We start from the raw sequence: 19,465 nt of genomic DNA on the forward strand, positions 1-19,465 counted from the left end.
AGGTTTAGTTTTTTGGTTTTGGGTTTTTTTGGTTTTTTTTTAATAGAACATTTGTAAGGGTACAGTTCACTTCTATGACATGAGCACCTCAAAAATGGATCTGACATCCTAAGTCAGATCTGTTGCAGAAATATCTGCCAGTGACAAATGCTTGCTTGTGACCCGAAAAATTTGCTGAGTCAAGCTGACTCAATCACTGGGAGTTGCTCAGAAACAGTTTTTAACATCACATAATTTATATTAGAGCAATTATAGCATTGTACTTTTATTTATACTTTTCACYTTAAAATCTGACTTTGCACACCTTCAGCCTGTGCTCAAGTTTACAGTCTGCCTTTTGTTGCTGTTTCTTCAAACAGAAAGAAACAGAGAGAATGCAATTGCCTGACTGTGCTACAGCCAGCTCATTAATAGATTTCATGCCTGTAGGAAACTGAATTTACTCAGGTACARTGAGAACAAGACTGAAGAGACGTAAGGACAAGGTAAGGACAAGAAACTTTAATTTAGGTATAAATCACTTTTTCAAAAGTCCTTTTCCAGTACAACACAGCTGCAAACAGATTTATTTTTAATCTTAGTAAAGATTAAATTCATGGTAACTGTAGAGACAAAAATAGATTATTCCAGTCATACATTAAATTCATTCTGACAAAAAGTATCTTGTTCTCTAGAYGATAATGGAATAAATAAGAATCTATCTATGCCCACAGCTGGATATGTCTACCAACCTCGTTTAAAGTATAAATACATTGTCTTTCAGAAAAGGATTTATACACCCTGCTGTCCTCAGTTCTTTAAGCACTTCTATTACTAAATATAAAAATAGGKTTTTATCATTTTCTTAATGGTCTCCTTAATTAGTTTCCTTTTTTTCCTTTAATAGATATATTGTCAGATGGAAGATCCCTCACTTGAAGATTTTACAGTTAATGGATGTAATTTTGTCACTTCGCTGCAAACAGCCAAATCATCCCTCCAAGCAGGGTCTGGAGAACAGCTGATTTCATCTTCTCTTACAGTAATAGAATCTGACATATACTGAATAGAATTTTAAATAGTCACTCTGGAGGTATTTCAGGTGCTTGCCATTGGCAAAATATTAAAGCCCACTGATAATGAAATCTGCAACCCCACTGGAAAGCTCCACTTTTGATAAAGGGAATTAGAAAGCCTGCTAYGTTTGCTGCCTTTTTTGGTTCCTTTCTTTTTAAAATCTTGCCTTGTTGCCCGATAGAGCTGCTCTGAGGGCTGGCCCTCAAGCTGATGGTGTTCTTTACAGCTCCAGCTGCAGTTTTGTGGCAATGTTTCAGCATTGTACGGGATAAAAAGAGTCCTCTAATTCAAGCATGTGGAAAGGACATAGACAATGTAAACCCACAACGTATCTACCGCGCACCAGAGGGGGCTGCCACATGATAGCAGCAGTCTGCCAAATCCTCTGAACTTTTGGCATCTAATAACAGGGACAACGCAATAAAAGAAAACCAAGGGAGGAAATTATTAGGGAGCTGGGAAAAGTGACTTATGTCACTTTTTTGGGGGGCAATCTCTTCATCCCACTTCATTAATGCAATGATGATTGGATTGATAAAGGCTTAGCTCGGAGTACAGCTGTTGGACAATAGCTGCTCTTTATTTATCTCTGTTCTGTGTATCAAAGGGTATAAAGAGAAGTTTACACTCTTTCTACACTCCAGCCTCTCACCCCAGTCCCAGAGCCGGGAATTTTCTTTCCCACTGTTTTGTTTCAATTAGAAAGGATATGCTCAAGTGTTGCCTTTGTTCCCATTTCAGAGGGATGGTCTCTAGGACCTGCCAGCAACCTCCAGCAAGAAAGRCAAATTGAGCATAGTAATCCTCAGGGCACTATTGATCTCTAAAGAAAAATATGGGAAAAGCACTCATGAAAATCTTTTATGAAGAGTATTTTTTTAAATGTGAAGAAAAAAATAGCTTATATCTTCAAATAGAAACTAGCTGATTGAGAATTGATTCATAAATGTTTATCTACTAAGTGCATATTAGATTGTTTTACTAACATGTTAAACTTGAGCTTATTTTTTGTATTTTTACATTTTTTAAAAAATAAATATACCTCTTAGGACTATGAAAGCAACACCACACAAAGTAAGGTTTGAACAAGCCTCATGTCTTTATGACACGAATCCCACAATAGCAGAGAAAATTATTACTGGCACTGACCCAGCTTACTTTGCTAAATTCTGCTCTTAGTTTATATGGCTGCATATACCATGAATTCTGGGGGAGTCATCTTACTTTTCTGACTTTTAATTTGAAAATTGTTGCATGGAAAGCTACTGATGTCAATGGAATCAGCTCAGACTTATTTAAGAGATGTGTGGTAGAGTGTGCTGTTATAAATAAAAGGTTTTCATCATGTTGCATGAAACTATGATCTCTAAATATCTCAGAGCACATGACTCAATCTCCTTTATTCATTTGTATTTTTTTTCCATGTGTTCCCTCTGAAAAGCCTTTCAAGATATTTGCATATTAATTTTTATGTCCTGCTCTCCCTTTAGCTCATTCTCTTTGCTCCTTTCCTTTCTATGACACTTCACTCCTGAACATTAGTGTTAAATTTTTCTCTAAACTCTCTTTCTCCAGTTCTACCTCTTGGTTTTGATTTTCATTTAAAAAAAAAAAAAAACCAACTTCTTCCACCTTACCAGGTAAAATTCTTTTCCCAAGCTCTTCTTTTGTCAAAATGACTGTTTCTTCATCAGCTCTAACATCATGAGCAAYCATCTCCTGCTGGACCAGAATTATCGTTCTACAGCATTTTATTTTCTGAGTGAAGTTTTAGGAAAGAAAGGACATCTGTTCTTGAGAGGAARGCATATTGTCTATCAAACCTCACTAATCAACCTCCCTGCATGTTGTCACGCACTAGTTCTGCCAGGACTGGCCTGGACCAGTTAAACTCAACTCAATAACGGAGGCAAACAGCAGAAGTGTTTGAACATCAGTAACTTCACTCTCGTAATTGTCTGGAAATATTTTGAGTTATGCCTTATGCTCTCTCTTAGATGAGAGACAGTCAAATGGAATTAATTTATGTGATTTATCCGTTTACGAATAGTGTCAAAGAAAACTCATTAACTTAAGTATTCCACTGGTTCTCCATAAGGAMAAATGTAGATAGCAGCAGGCATATCACCAGGCATTCATAAAATATTTATAAACCACCAGAGATGATAGAAAATAAAGCTGTTTTGAGAAGTACTTGTGAAAAATTAAATTAATTCCAACCGTGGAGACTGGAAACAAGACTTATTCTCATTAATGGGAAAAAGTATTAACTAACAGCTGTACAAAACCACCAGAAAGGGATGCAATATATGTGTCATCTTATGGCACATGAACAAGACCTTAGAAAAGTGAAGTAGATATTTGTATATATTCTGCCATACACAAAGCTCTGCCAAAAGGAAAATAATAAAAAAATAATAACTTTGGTTACTCATCAGAGGTGGTAGTGTGTTTTCAGAGAGCTGGACATGGATCACCTATGGCAAGAGGTAAGCTCATTTCAGCTGAATAATTATCCTACATTTCCAGTAATTACAACGTGTAAACAAAAAAATCTAATTTCCGCAACCACTGTCTAGTTATGTATTTGGTGTTAGGTCAACTTTCTGACCTCAGAAAAGCAAAGGGACACAGATTTTACCAATTGAGGTTTCCATAGGTTCAGTGTTTAAAGTTCTCAGCTATAAGGATGGTTTTGTGGAACATTGTGATCTTTCCTCATACCTTTAACAATACTTCAAATGTCTTTGTGGTACATCATATCTGAAAATGTTATTTCCATTAAAGTCTGTGGCCATGGCTTATTATTTGTATTTTTTGAGGAGTCCTCCCTGAATCTGTGTTTCCCCTCCACCCTCCAGCCATGGCAGGCACCACAAATTCAATGATAAAACAACAGTTTTTTACCAATACCATCGTATTTGAAAAGAAAATGCAAGCAAAGAATAGAAAGGTGCTATAATAATTTTTACCGATAGCACCAGAGAGATTTTAAGTAGGACTCTTCACCAAAAGGTTTATTTTTAAGAGGCCACTGATAAGTAGGACCCTGTCACCCTGGAGTCCATCCATGGGGAATATAGGCTGCAGATAAACAAGCACTGTCACATGGCAACTCATCTGATCTATTCCAACTATCTGTRTAATGAGAAAATGAATCTGTACCTATAAAGAGTGTCCAGTTCAGTTTAGCAGGCTGACAGTGACTCGCYCAGATTTAAAAGTCCATCTTTTGGTCTCTGTTAGGACTGATTCCTCCAGGCACCGGTCACCTGACAAGGCTGTACAGCACATCTAAATCTGAGCCACGAACTGAAAACACATTTCTGTTGTGTCATGCCCAAGGATCAGCTGTGAGGGTAGACTCTGAATGGCAATTTCTAAAGATAAATATATTCCCTGGGCTAGAAAAAGAAGAAGTGAATATCTAAATAGGCAAGGATAAGGAATTGCTTCCTGATTTATATCTTTCCATTTCAAAAAGTTCTTCTTTTCCCTTTGTCAGGCTGGCTGTGCATTTCTTCTTTTGTGCCAAGCAAGAATTYTCAGAGTTCAGAACATAAATGAAAGGTCACAGAAGTATAGTTTGCTTGCATTAAATCTTCAAAGGAAAGAGGCTGCTAATCACCACAGATGAAGTCTAGCATAGCAGAAAAGCTTGAAACAGCTTCTTCAGAGAATGTTTTAACAATAAGACCCTTTTGGGGAAGGGGGAGGAAAGTAAGCACACAATCACAACCTTTATCTAATAATTACCACCAGCGGCTGCAATACCACCTTTCCTCAGAGGCATGATACATCAACAGTTAAAGGCAGTATCAGAGGAAAAGAAAATTAACATTATTCAAAACTGAGTCTTTTCTCTGATTTCCAATTTTTTTTTTTTAATTTGTTGGAAAATACATTGCAATTTTTTTATCCTTTCTTTTACAATRATAGAGTTCTTTGGGGTTTTGAGGAGGTTTTTTTGGTTTTTTGGTTGCTGTCTTTTGGTGATGTTTCATATCTGGAACATTTACAACAAAAAAAGAGTTTAAAATGGAGATCAAAAGGCTTTAAGACCAGGCAGCCTCCCACTCCTTATCCTTGGCTAAGCAGGATGCAAGACATACATCAAAGCTTCTGTGGATGAATGTGGTAACTGTTACTCTGAACTCTACGTGCTAAGAGAGAACCGGATCTAAAAAGGAACTTGGACGCTGAACTATGTGAAAACTTCTCTGATACTAACTTTGCCACCCCTAGGTTTAAGCATCTGTTCCCCAGGGTGTAATTCAGGGTGAATTGGTCCTCTCAGAGGCAATGCAGAGCATCATCGAAAAGTGCAGAGTGGTGCCCCCATGCCAGTCCTCCCTGTCTTCCTGGCCCTTAGCCCTGGCTGCAGCATGGACACTCCAGAGACACCATCCTGGTGCTTCTGATGCTAAAAGTAGGGAAGGGGAGCTAGCATTTTTTTTAAGAATTAAGAAAAATAAAGCCAAAAGCAGGAGGTTCATGGCCTTTTATATGGTGTCCTGATGCAGGATCTTTAAAATGAYGGGTTACATCAAGATCCTTTCACAAAGGACATTGGAAAAATTACTTTCATTTCTGCTGAAATAACGAAAAAATATTTGGGATTTAGGAATTTTTCTGATATTGTATATTGTTTTACTGTATTATTTTTTATTTTAATGCTATCAGTAAATGTTATTGCAATGAAGTAAAATTTATAACTTGACATATAATAAAAGTAAATTATGATGTTTTATTGTTGGCAACAGCTGACTTCCTCTGGAACAGATTACTGAGAAGCAGTTGTAAATACCAACTGGATTTTTTTTTAACTGGTTACAAAGCAACTAATTATTTTTTATAACAACAATAGCTAAATGCCTATATGGAAAGGCAGGAAAAGGGAGTAGAACTCCTTTCTTTTTAGATATTTAGATCTGCAGTGAATAACAAAAGCTAATTTTTGTTTTCTTGATGAATCAAAGCCAATCAAAGACAATTAGCTCTGCTCAGACTGGACTGAAATAAGAAAGGRTCATAGAAGAGCAACAAAGATCTTCAAAGTTGTCGAACAACTTTCCTATGGGAAACAACGAGGCAGACAATGGATATGACCTTGGGTATGACCAAGGAGTGATATGGATGTGGACTACAAAACCTCAAGAGGCCTGGATAAGGTGAATAGGGAATGACTGCTTGCTGCTTTTTCTAGTACAGAACCATGAGGCCTCAAATGAGGGGGAGAGGCTCACAGCAAACAAGGAGATCATTCTTCACACTGCTCACAGCTCTGTGGAGCTGGGGGACTTGGTGCCAGAAGATGTTGCTGCTGATAAATGTCTCCAGCTTCTCTAGGGACAGTGAACAGAGGAAACACATCTTGACTGAGGCAAATGAAGAAAAACCTATTTTTGACAAGGGATATCCCAACCTACAAATTGTTGGCAGGCAGAAAAAATATTCTGAGGAGTTACTACTGCATTCTTAGCCTGTTTCTGATTTCCTTGGACACCTGCTACTGTCGGAGAGAGGCTGTGGTGCTAGATGAGTGTATGATCTAATTTATCATGGTTTCAGAGTTTTTGTGAATGAAAGGTGTTCATTGCTCATGGTGATAAGAAGAGAATGCACAGCTCCTTTACTGCCTTAGGAATATGTTGTAGACATGAAATGTGGAGCTTTGGTCACTCCTCCTTGGCCTTAAATATATGCTGGATTATTGTCCTGACATCTTGAGTAAGCAAAGATGATTGATGAGTGATTATCTTTAACCATCTAATGTCACATATGGAAAAGAAAGCAGATTTTCRAAAGTATCTTGCTCATGTCAGAACTTCCTCAATGTCTTCCTAAACAGAGTTTAAGATAAATGCAAAATTTCCAGATGACGCTGCTCCTAAATTGGAGGGAACTTTCAGGGCCRCTTCAGAAACTGATTTAGAGGAACTAATAGATCTAACAATGATTATGCCAAAGTCACAATGTATTAAAAAGTGGTTTTGCAAGTACTATCTTACAGTGGAAAATATAGTTCCCATAAGATCATTTAATATAATTTCATCATGAATATTTACTGTTGTTTCAGTCACTAACATAAGCAGTCACTGTCAGGAAAACAGATGTTCCAACTTCGTTTATCATCAAAATGACTGAAAACACTTTTCCAGTGATTTTGGAATCTTGACTATGGTGATGATTCTAGAAATCAATGCTTKAATAGTGATCATTTAAGAAAATTGCCATTAGGTTTCTGATACAATTATGAAATGATTTTATCAAGAAACCTCTATGCCCAGTTTCTGGAACTTTGATTTCTCTTCTGACATGATCTTCTTTCCATAATTCTACTAAAATTAAAAATCCAGAGAAAAGTTTTAAAAAGCAATTGATCGTTGAGATTTTAGAGAGAGCTGCAGAAACAGAATGTATTTTATTGGAAAGTCATTACATATAAAAGAAAATTAATTCCAGCAAATTCACTCCAAGTCATTCTGTCTGAGAAAAGACTTTTTGTTCTTGTTTTCCTTCACTTTGCCTAGGAAGAGAAATTGTCACTGATTTTTAGTGATTATGGCAGCATGGGTACATGGGCAGGATCTTTCACCATTTYGCTGCCAGTTGGGTATTTCAACTAAACTACGTGGCAGCACATGTCATGCARCACTGCTGCTGCAGCATGAAGAACTGGAAGAAGACAGAGCACATTCCCACGTGGGAGGCCTGGAAGAGAAAAGCAATCACAGGAATGATACAGGCAAATACCTGCAGCAGGAGTCAAGGGCACACTTTGGCCTCCAAGGCTGATCATGTTCCCAGGTGTTTGCCTTTCTCCTCTGTGTAACAGCAAAAAGATTTTGCAAATTAGAAATTAGAGATGCTGATTAGGTACAACCTCATAGTCTCTCAAAAGACATTACACATGTAATCTGAAGTGCTTTCACTATAGAAATATATAAATATTCTGAAAATCCATTGTCCTCATTCATACATCTTGGTGAGGAAGGCCATTGTGTGTTTTCCCAGTAGATAAAGAACTATTTTCTGAAGATATAAAATTCTTTCATTTCAGGTTTCTTAATCCACTGACATTTGCAGACCAAAGATTTGAGGACCATAAAAAGAAGAAAAATAATATGGGGGAAAGAATAATTTAAAAAAATAATGTGGAAAAATGTTAGGAAAGACATACAGAACAATTACTTTATTAACCAACTTTCTGAAATTTGTAAGAGAGGAAATTAATTCAAAGGGAGGATTTTGGAGAGGAAGAAAGTATCTAAGTCCACAGTGACTTCAAGATTGCTGCCATGAAAGCAAATCAAGACTTAAGCTAAGAATAATACTCTCAATTAGAGACAAAAGTCAAGCATAACTTTTTGCCTCACTACAGACATTGGTTGTAATGGTGGAGACCGTATGGCATCTGAACTACCAAATCAGTCAGTTTTCATGAAGTTTTATAGATACAAAAAAATCTATTAATCTTGACATCATGAAGGGAAACTGACTGAAACTCGCTCCAGTTCTGCAGAATTAGAACGCATTTTCTCAGTTTCTGATTTAGAAACCTTTTCTTTGCAGCTGCCTGCAATATTTGCTCATGATCTCTCAATCTCTTTCCAAGATTTCCATGGTTTTAAAATAATTCTATTTTTATTTTCCATTCTATTTCTGCGGGAGTACTTTGTATGTACAAMTCTTTCAGCTGTTATTTGCACCCCTAATTAAATCCAAAACTGTTACAAGAAACTGCCTCACAAGCAGGTCACTTTCTGCACAAGCATTGCAGCTCTGTGGGTGGTTGTTTGAAGTACATACTTGCTATATCTTGCAATCTAGAAATCTCATTCCATGTACTCAGCAGCAGTGTAATATSTCTCTATCTATTTATCATTTCAGCAATATCAGTCTTTTGCTATGTATTCCTAGCACATATTTTTAGTGCCATTTCTGTTTTGAGTATGCTCTATAGGAACCTTTGTAATTTACAGCACAAAACCTCAGATGCAAATATAGCCTTTCAAAGCCAGATCCTAGAATTCCAATTCAGACATAAGAGAGCATAATCGTGTTTGTTGTGCTCAAGTTCTCGGACTGCTGAGTTAATACACATTTCCTTTATGGGTGCCAGGATGTCTTCCTAATGKTTTCTCAAACATGTTGCCTGGATAATGGTGATACCAAAGCCAAACCCAAAGGCTGACTTTAGCTACAAAACCAGACCTTTTATCAATTACCACCTGCAGCACTGGCAGGCAGACAGGCTCAAAAGAGCCTCTGTTGAACGTGTCTTGGATTCGAGCTTAGCCAGGCTGAATTGTGCCCATGCATTGCAGGGTGCCCTGATGCCCTCGTCTTGGACTGCCAGGCACTGGAAGTCCAGTACTTAGAAAGAACATTCATTTAATAATGCAACACCATGGTCATTGTTACAAAATTAAGAAGGGTTTTGTGCTAGAAAAAAAAAATAATTGTAATATGTGATTCCTATTATCTTGCTTTAAGTTTACATGGGATTAGACTTACTAGCCTTTAACCTACGCCTACTCCCTCCACAAAGTAATGGTTCAYATTAAGTAAATGCCAAAGAAAACTGACTTCTAACATCTTTCTGACCAGACAATGATTTATTTTCTATTCCTAAGTTTACTTTCTACGTTTTCCTTTGCATTACTTTGTCTCTTTTTAATCCTCTTGTATGATACACTAGTCCATTCCCATCACTGCAGCTAACCAAGTCATCAAACCAGTGACCTGCCCTTCATCTCATAGTTCTCATCCCCTTGCTTTATTTCCCACACTGTCCACAAGATAATAAATTTTRTTTGTAGGTAAATAATCCCTGAGTGAAATTCATAAGCAATCTTTTTAGCAGGYATCCTTGCTTCCAGAGGAATATCTTTCCGTCAGCCCTCAAAAATCTGCTCACTCTTGCTGCCACCCATTACTACAACAAATTGTGAATTCTTTTTTAGCAGAGTGGCACTGTTTCACAAAGAAATAGAGGATAAACCCACCCCACAGTAATTAGGAGAGGGGAATTCTGAAACTGAATGGTCTCAAGTTGAGGACAAATATATCAGGTCATTTCTTTGTCTTCTGCAAGTGTGTTAAGGAAAGGAATGGTTGATCCGTGAGTTTTAGAAAACCATGTAGGCATGGTTGTCTACACTCTGTGTAACTTCTGATGGGAGAAGTTACACAGAGTATAGACAACAAATTCCAGCCCAGCATATCACCCTACAGCCCCAAATCAAGTACCAAAGTACCAAAAGACATGAATCTTCCAAACACCTCTAGTTTTGCTTTCCATGGGCCTCATTTTGAGAGATTTGATTGTCCTCAGGCAGGGCATATGGTGCTCCAAGGTCTCACTCAGGCACAACTGCTCTGTGCTCACTATCCTGTATATTACTCTTATTAATTAAAAAATGGAACAAGGTAGCAATTTATTTTCAAATTAATTCAATACTATCCATAAGAAATACTTTTATTAACAACATAATTTGTCAAGCACCTTATCCTTATCCTCTTGATAAGGATAATTGATGCACAGCTCACTGCATGGTTCACTTTTGAATAAGGAACTTGCTCAGTCAGCCATTATTTCCTTCTCCTTCAAGAAGTTGCAGCGTTGTCTGCAGATCTAACTGAACAAAAATCAGAGAACTGACAACATGCTCACTGACCATCAGGCTGGTATTCAATATTTTGTCTGTCTTTTCTCTCCTTTTCTTTCTTTTCATTGGCAACTACTGTTAGTTTGACTTTCCTCTTTAAAATGACCACCTTATCAKGGTGGTCAAAATCAGGGAATTTGTGGCTTGAGCACTTCTTAATGCTAAATGGATTGAAGTTTCATGTTGATACCATATTTCATATCTATATCTCATTGTGAAGTCAACAGGCTTTCTATGATCTCCAAAACACAGAAGAGAAGGAAACACAGGTGCTAAAAGATTAAATGCTGAGCACTGGGAGATGTTTAGGAGAGCTGCCAAAGGTCACAGCAGTAATGCTCAGGAACTGTGCATTATCTGCTAAATCCCAGTGCAAAGCCTGCAGTTCATCCTTTCTGTTTCTCACAGAAAAGGATGGGTTTCAAAGCAGGCGATATCAGGGCAACCCAACACCCTGCCAAAGGCTGGGTGCTGCACCCTTATGTCAGCCTTCCAGCGGTTCAATCACTTGAAATTATTCCTTCTGGATATTCCAGAAAATCCTCTTGAAAGAAAGGTGCAATAACCCCCAGAAACAGGATACCAGTGCTATCGCTGATTTAAATGCAAACCATTGTGCTGTCAATGCCTATAGTTACCTGCTTTATTACTTTGAGTTTTGGCCTTCCCTTTCCATTTGTATGAATATCTTTGATCTGAGTTAATACTTTCATTTGGAGCTTTAGACAGCTAGAATATACATACAAGGGATGGCATTGTTTTCATAATGATGGAGGTTTTCTCACCTGCTGTTCATTTTATCTTATAATTTAGTCAAATCAGGAGTTCTAATTCTCTTGAATCACCTTCAGCTTGACAGACACAATTTGGATCAAAAGGACAAGGGCAGAGTGTTTTTACCTTCAGAATTCTGCATGTAGCTTCCATTGCTTCTGTCACTTTCATTCAAGTATCTCTCACAATTCAAAGCACATCTAAGCAGATATTGTAGGTGGCTATAAAATTATAGAACAAAGGAAAAACAGAATTTTCAGTGTATTTGTTGGATTTTGTACTCAAATTGGCAGCAAATGAATGTTGCCATCTTATGACTGCATGCTCTTTGTCTGAGATAATTACTATATACGTTCAGACAGATTAAACTGTGAACCGARGGCCACATCATAGCAGTCAGCTCCATCACCTTTTGTGAACAAATGTGATACTTAACACTGACATCCGTAGTGATTAAATCAGGTTCTCAGACTGTTTCTGAGTAAAAAAAAAATGCTTGTTCAATCCAAATAAATTCTTCTTTTGGGGCTACTGCTGAAGAGAGATCATATACACAGAAGAGTTGCTCTGTTTAGATGCCTTAGGATGTTTTATTTATAAGTAAAGGTAATGTGACTATCAATGCTTGTTCAGAAGATGAATCAGAAATCTCAAGATCAAGCATTCAGAATTAGAAAATGCCACCAAATGCCATTGTGACAATGTGTTAGGAAATAGCTTTAATAATTTTGTTAAATACTCTGTTCCCATGTGACTGTAATCTCACGCAAGGGATAAATCAGCCATCAACACCAGACAGGGAGCTATGGAAAGTGTCCTTTGACATTTAGCATTCAGTGCACAGTTCTAGACTCCATGCAAGAGTTAAAGCCCTGCTCTGAAGATGTTTTGATTTCCTTATGAATATTTCATTATATTATAGTAGCATACATGCCTCACAAAGAGTAAATAATTTTTTCTCAAACACTTTAGAAAAAGAAAGACTCATTTATCTACAAATCGGGAGAGACAGAAATTAAAGGAAACATTCTCAATTTGATTTAGATGAAAAATCTGATCCTTACCATTGAATTTTCAAGAAAAGGAAAGTCAGGGTATTGTTACTTTCAATTTCAATTTATGGCTCACACTTTGCAGAAGATATGGTCTCATAAAAGCATTCCTTAACAGTGAGGACACATTTGTAAAAAATCTGTGGGTTAATGCCTTGACAAATACCACACAGGAATTTTATACTGGAGGCAAGGACAGAAGCTAGTCCCACAGAACTCAGCTGCTGCAATTCCACATTTTACAATTCTGTATTCAACCGCCTGAAACAAAAGACCATTTTTCCTTTCTCTATGGATCCCTCCATCATAAGAACAGATCACAACACAAAGCCTCTTTCACTACACAATGCTCAGTCTTCCTCAGAACTCTATCCATCCTTCACATTTCCTGTGGGAAAATAATTAATAAAGGGCTGAATAATAACAGGAATACAGAAGAAGATTGAATTGAGGTTGCACAGGGAATCTCAGTTTCAGTATCTCTCTTCTTGCTACCACAATATTCTTTTATGCATTTTCTAGGCAGCAGTTTCCTAGGGTTTTAAGAAAAACAGGCACAGACCCCAAAATTTCTTTAATGTGGGGTTGCAAATTATGTCCACACATAACCTCCCTACATACATAGCAGGATCAAGAGCAGGCTGAAGGCTGGGAAAGCCACGCCTGGACGGCCCACATTATTTACTGTGGACTCTGCCGTGGCTTGGCTGAGAATATTAAAACTGCTTAGAAAAAGCCAGCCTCAGGGTATCTGCTAGTGGATGGGGCTCAGTGTGCTTGGCTCAGAATATCCTGACTCTCATGAACTGGGTAAAAGAGAACTTGGCTCTACTCTAAAGCATCTAGAACATCCAATCCTTCTTTTCCTCTGGGAGGTCTCCACAGCCAGCTTCACGTATGGCTTTCAGGCTGATTTTCAGGAGCAGTTCTGAAATATCAGGAATGCCTCAGCTTTTAAAGTGAAGTATTCACGATTTTGGCTATTTCTATTCCTACTAGGTTTTTGGAAACTCACCCTTTATCCATTAAATTATACCTAAAACCCCATAAGATAGTCTTTTGCACATTGCCCAGAAAAATGTACCAGAATAACTTAGTAAATCTAGTAAATCTAGTAAATTCTGTTTAGTCTACTGTGCTTACTAAGAGACACAAAAGAAACATCTATGGAATAAAGTTGCATGATGTACTAACTGTGAATCTTGTAAAGAAGCATATTCATTTCAAAAGTCTATTAATATAGATTTGGTTTTATTTCAACTCTGTATTACTCTGTTTTAAAATAGATAATTAAGCCATAAAAAGAGAAAACTGCAGTAAATTATGCCCACATTCTGATTCCTTTTAGTACTGTCATGCAAATGATTATACTCCAATAGAATGATCTGTCTGTAGTTGAGGTAAACAGCTCCACATGTAGGGATCCAACACAGAGATCTCATCACGAAGAGCTAACAAAGAGCCCTGGAAAAGTTCTTCTGCCTCAGATGTTCCAGGAAGCCAGAGATGGGTCAGAGAGATCCTCTGAACTATGTATGTGAATGTGTGCCTGTACATGCAGCCCTGGAATCTGATTTGTATGAATTGTATCAATTTGATGTTCCAGGAATAAGGAATGCATATCAAATTATTTTATAGCAGCATGTGCCAATATGCTTTTTAAAACATAGAACACCAGGAATGTGACACAATTTTCAGAGTCTCTCCTCCATWCGTGTCTCCCTGGAAAGCAGCAATACTTTTGACAAAACACCTTGTTTCAGTGCACTGTGTGCCCAAATGGATCTCTGATAACCTTTGTGTTTAGACTATCTGGCATGTAAAATTAAATGTCCTTCCCACAGACATACTTTTCGTGAATTTGTCTGTCTGGCTCAGATTTTACCTCAACATTCCTTCACAACCACATGATGGTCTTCCAACAAGAACCTCAGCACAATATGCTATTTTATTCTTCCCTCAATTGTTGAAAACATGACAGGCTGGAAATCTCCTAATGCTTAAAAACAATTTAAATCATAGAATCAAATTTCTTACGATGTTTTTACCTTGGATGGAGAATTACGCTGATAATAAACTGAATTAGGAATTGTTCTACCTGCACAGATTTCTGTGCAGGAGTGTTGTAAGGCACAGAAAATTGCTCATATATTACAGAAGAAAAGATAAAAGGGGCTAGTAAATATCAGTGACAGCTGAAGTTCTGACAGTAGAAATGCTAATCCATTCTTTTCACCTATCCTTTCTCAGCATTATGACATTTTAGGAAAATTGTGTTGAAAAGCAAACACTCCAAGTGACAAAGCAAAGACTTTTGATATAGCATTTTTATAATTATTTCCTGATGTTAGCTTAAGAGGCTACAGCATAAAACATAGTTGTACCACACAGTAAGGGATTTACCTTCTACATCTGCATTGCTTTAATATATGGGGCAGAAGGCAGAAGTTTTCAAGGATGAAAAGTTTTTACATTCACCTGATTGTCATTTTTCAATTAATTAGAATTTTTTAGATTCTGAACACAGCACCACTTTTTATTGCATTTTAGGAACAGCACTTCATCTGTTTGCTCAACTAAGCCTTAAAAGCACTAAAGACAAACCTGTCCTTTGAAGATAACAAATCACTTCACAGTTSCTGAAGAGTTTCAGCATCAAAAAGGTCCTCAGAGAAAAAGTATCAGCTGTAGGCCAGCTGCTTTGCCAAAGATAATATACCAGCCTTCTGCAAGCTTATTATTCTTATGTTTGTTAAGGTCTTTGTTGGGTAAATTCAAGTAGGACAAGCTCTGGGCACAAGCGGGTCTCTCTTTGCTCTGTCTGACACTCTTGAGCCCGTTTTGCAGAGCTCTCGAGGKTTGAAGGGCTGAGCTCAATAAGAAAATGAGGCAGTGACTTTCTGAACCTTTGTCCCTACGATGAAGCTGAACCTCTGTCCTGCAGTTTCACTTTACACAGCTCTTTCCATAGCAGCAGGATGGGAAAGAAATGCCAGTAGAGCAAAGATGAATGGCAGTCCCCAGGGCAGGGACAGGCAGGGTGGGCACTGAGGGACCATGGCAGGTCCTCTGACTGGAATGGTTAATATTCAAAGGTCGCAGTTCTGCCTCAGTGAGGCACAAGTTATTTGCTGCTCCTATGAAGATGGTTCTCAGCATCAGAGAGAGGAACATCTTAAAATAAAAGGAGAAATTAGGAAGTCATGGTTAAATAAAAGAGTAAAATAACACAAAAATGCATGATGTGGAGAGAAGGGGGAAGGTTGATATACTGTTTTTCTCCTATTTACTGATTAAAAAATACTCAAAAGCAGTTATAAATTAATAGCAGAACACAACCTTTGCCTTCTTTTGAAAACAAGGAGCATAAAATAAAATCTTAGAGACAGTTTGAATACTATAATCACACTGAGTCTGCACTTGCTGTGAGATAAACAAAAACCATGCTTTTTCTCCATTAGATTATCTTTTATTTTAAACTGCCCTTTAGTCAGTGTGTTCCTTGACATCCCACACCCCACTGTACTATACATTCCCTGAAGTRTCTCAGCTGGTTCCTGCCAGTCAAGCTGACAAGGATTGCCATCCAGCTTTTAACAGAACTGCTATTTCASAAACAGACTGGTTTCCTTTCCAAACATCACTGCAAAGAGTATCAATCTTCTCAATAACCCCTTTTCATATAGCAGTCATCCCATCCTCCAAAAACATCTCTCCTTTACACTTCTCTTAAAACAGTTGTTGAAAGCATCTACCCCAAAAGTTTCTTTTTATAGATAAAATTATCTTTTGTTCTACACTTCCCAAGATGTACTTCCCTAGCTTTGCTGTGAGAAGCTCTCCRAGTAAAGGAGAGGTAGAGGACTTTCGATCTTTAAGACAGCTTTATAATTTGATGGAGTATATTGTTTTTTCCCCTTGGGAAAAACAAATAGACAAGAGTTCATTCACACTAACATCATATCATACATTATTCTGGGACAATAAGTGACTGATGGGCTGCTTGAGGCATKACTAAAATGTGAAAACATTGTGAAACAGAAAACTACTCTTTGCCTTGGACATGCTGGTAGGAGATAAGTACTATCTGTATCAGGTGTCTAGCCAAGATTTAGGGCTTATGGGCAGTGTGAGATGGTGAACTCTGCCCTGTAGTTTTTCACGATTTCTTAAGTAACACAGTTAATAATTTGTCAACCATTTAGTTAAAAAGCATTATTTGYCAGGTGTAAAAGAAAATGGCCTTAYTACAAAGGAGGTGCTGGGATTCATTATATGGTCCGGTTACATAAATGATGCATGTTGAAACCAGAGCTTTATGAAGATGAAATATTTTGTCTATTCATGACATGGCCAGAGCCTGCTCCACTACCCCAGAAAGGTGCAGGGTGGCCAGGGGGGCACTGGGACGGGCCAGGCCTCAGCCCCAGGCATCCAGCAGTTCCTTGGGGAGCACCATGGGCAGGASAGGGGGAATCTGGCACAAGGAGTGTGAGAACTAATCAGGATGGCCAGTTCCCTCAGAACCCAGAGATAYTCAGTGCTGAATCTGAAGTACATTCTGATTCCTAGGAGAAGAAATCCATGTCTCCTTCCTGAAACTCCTTTCCTGTAGGAAAAAAATCATGCTTTTTTAGCCACTTTTGTGGGATAGCAGTCATCTGAGTTATGTATTCCAGGGAAGAYGCTAGATGACTTGACCAAAAGTGCCTGGATTATTGCAGCATCTGATGTATGCACCAACAGGTTGGGATTCATTTTAATTTGTGTTGAGGGAGGATGAAAGGTGTGCGCATTTCTCCAATGAGCAACATCACATGTTTTGGCAAGTTTTATCAGATCTTTAGAGTCAAAAGTAGGATTAAATCAAATACATCCTCAACTATGTGCAGTTCTAGATCCTTCATCTCCAAAAGGGGACATTAAAAACCAGTAAAATCTAACAGAAGGACAGCAAACATTGTAAGTATGGAACAGCCTCCAGGAGCAGAGATTGCATAGTTGCACATTTGTGCTAAGCACCTCATTTAGGAGATACGTTTGGGAAGCATACCCATATATATCCATATACATATTGCTGGATACCAAGGGGATGGATAGGCATGAACTCCTTTCTATCCCTTGAACTGAAATGTTAGAGCTGAGGATGATCAAATGAAGTCAGAAGAAAGCAGGTTAAAAAACAGTGGATCTTAATGCAATAGGTAGTAAACATGTAAGTCTGGGGAGAGGTTGAATATACTCAAGGGAAGATGAGAAACACTTGGGAAAGAAATGCATTGAGAGTTATCAAATAACAGCATCCAGGATCAGGAAATCACCTGAACTGAATATAGTTAGAGTATAAATATCATACATTCTTCCTAAGTTTTCCCCTTTTCTACATGTCCACTTAAAGGAATACTGGAGACAGGCTGAGGTACAAGACTGAGCCTTGACCCAAAACACTCCTGTTGCAGAGCACTAAATCCAAATTTAATTAATTCTATGTGATTGTTTGTATATAACATCAATACAAAATCACTAAATTATTYGTGCTGTGCTTTCACAAGTGAATGGTTTGGCCATGTATTTAATTAGAGTTCTCTTTATGCAGAGTTCTGAGACTTTATGAGCTCAACATAGATATCATGAAATTCAGTAGAGAGGTAAAGGTAAAAGAACAAGTGCCTTTTGCTGGAAGTAGCAGAGGGAGCCGTGTTTTTTTRAGTGCAGGAACATTCTGGAGGACAGAATCAATTTTTTTAATCAGTCATTTTTAAAACTAACCTTACTGCTCTAAGCAGAAAGAAGAACTTTTGCATAAGCTGACAATTTAAACTGCTGTAATATCAAAGACTGACTTCTGCCAAGCAGAATAAAGTACCTTCAGAKGGTGCGAACATCTGACTTCATTGATTCTGCCTTCCTTGCAGGCACAACATTCCCAGACAATGTCTGCATGAGCAAGCTTTCTGGTGTGACAGAAACAGATGAATGTGTTGGAACATTGATACCACTGTACTTACATGATATTTGGTTCAGTGGTTTTACTCTGGACTAAATGTTGTCCAGGCTCCTCAACAGAGCATACCCATGTGTAGGATTTGAGAATTTGACCAATGTCTCATTTGGATCCCTGTTTTTCCATTTGGACGTTAATATACTYGGCCTAGAGCTGGACCTCACCTTCTGGTTTTATTTCCTCCAGAAGGAATCAAGATCTGAACCAATGTGCTGCAAGGTATGACCACAAGACTGAAAGAAAAGAAAGTGTTAATAGTTTCTCAGCTCGTTCCTTTTAGTACCTATTATGGGCAGAAGTTCTGCAAGACAAAGGAAAGGAGATTTGCGCTCATCAGCAGYGTGTAGGAGGTCGAATCACCAGCAGATAGGAACTGGCACTAAGACAGGAGTTAATGAAGTTTTAATGAGTGGGCTGACCAATAATCAAACACCTACCTGGCTTCTGAACTGCCTTTTGATAGGAATGTAATTTTAAGCCATTTCATTCTGCAAGATCTGAAAATTAGTGCGTTCTCATTGATGTATCAGTAGCTGTCAAATTTGTAGGGAATTACAAGTAACAGGATTTCACAGATTAAGAACATTTGCATTTCTCCCATTCAAATGCCCAATTATCTATCATCTGTGCTGAAAAAAAATCAACTGGTCAATGAACTTAAAACCCCTTTTGTTAGGAAAGGAATCAGGAACCTGTCTCCATTAGTATTAGCAAAGTGCTTTAAAGATTATCAGAAAAGGATGGTAGCAATAGAAGTGCTTAGCAAATGCATGTGCATGACTAACACATGAATCTTTTTCTTAAATTCAGACCAGTGCACAATGATAATCTTCTTTTCTAAACGCAGAGGCACAGATGTTTTGTTTGTATAGATTATACTTAGGAAGCTGAGTATTGCACTCACA

This window comes from Malurus melanocephalus, unplaced genomic scaffold, assembly GCF_030028575.1.
Source record: "Malurus melanocephalus ecotype Western Australia unplaced genomic scaffold, MMel_1.1 scaffold_60, whole genome shotgun sequence".
Classification (NCBI taxonomy): domain Eukaryota; kingdom Metazoa; phylum Chordata; class Aves; order Passeriformes; family Maluridae; genus Malurus; species Malurus melanocephalus.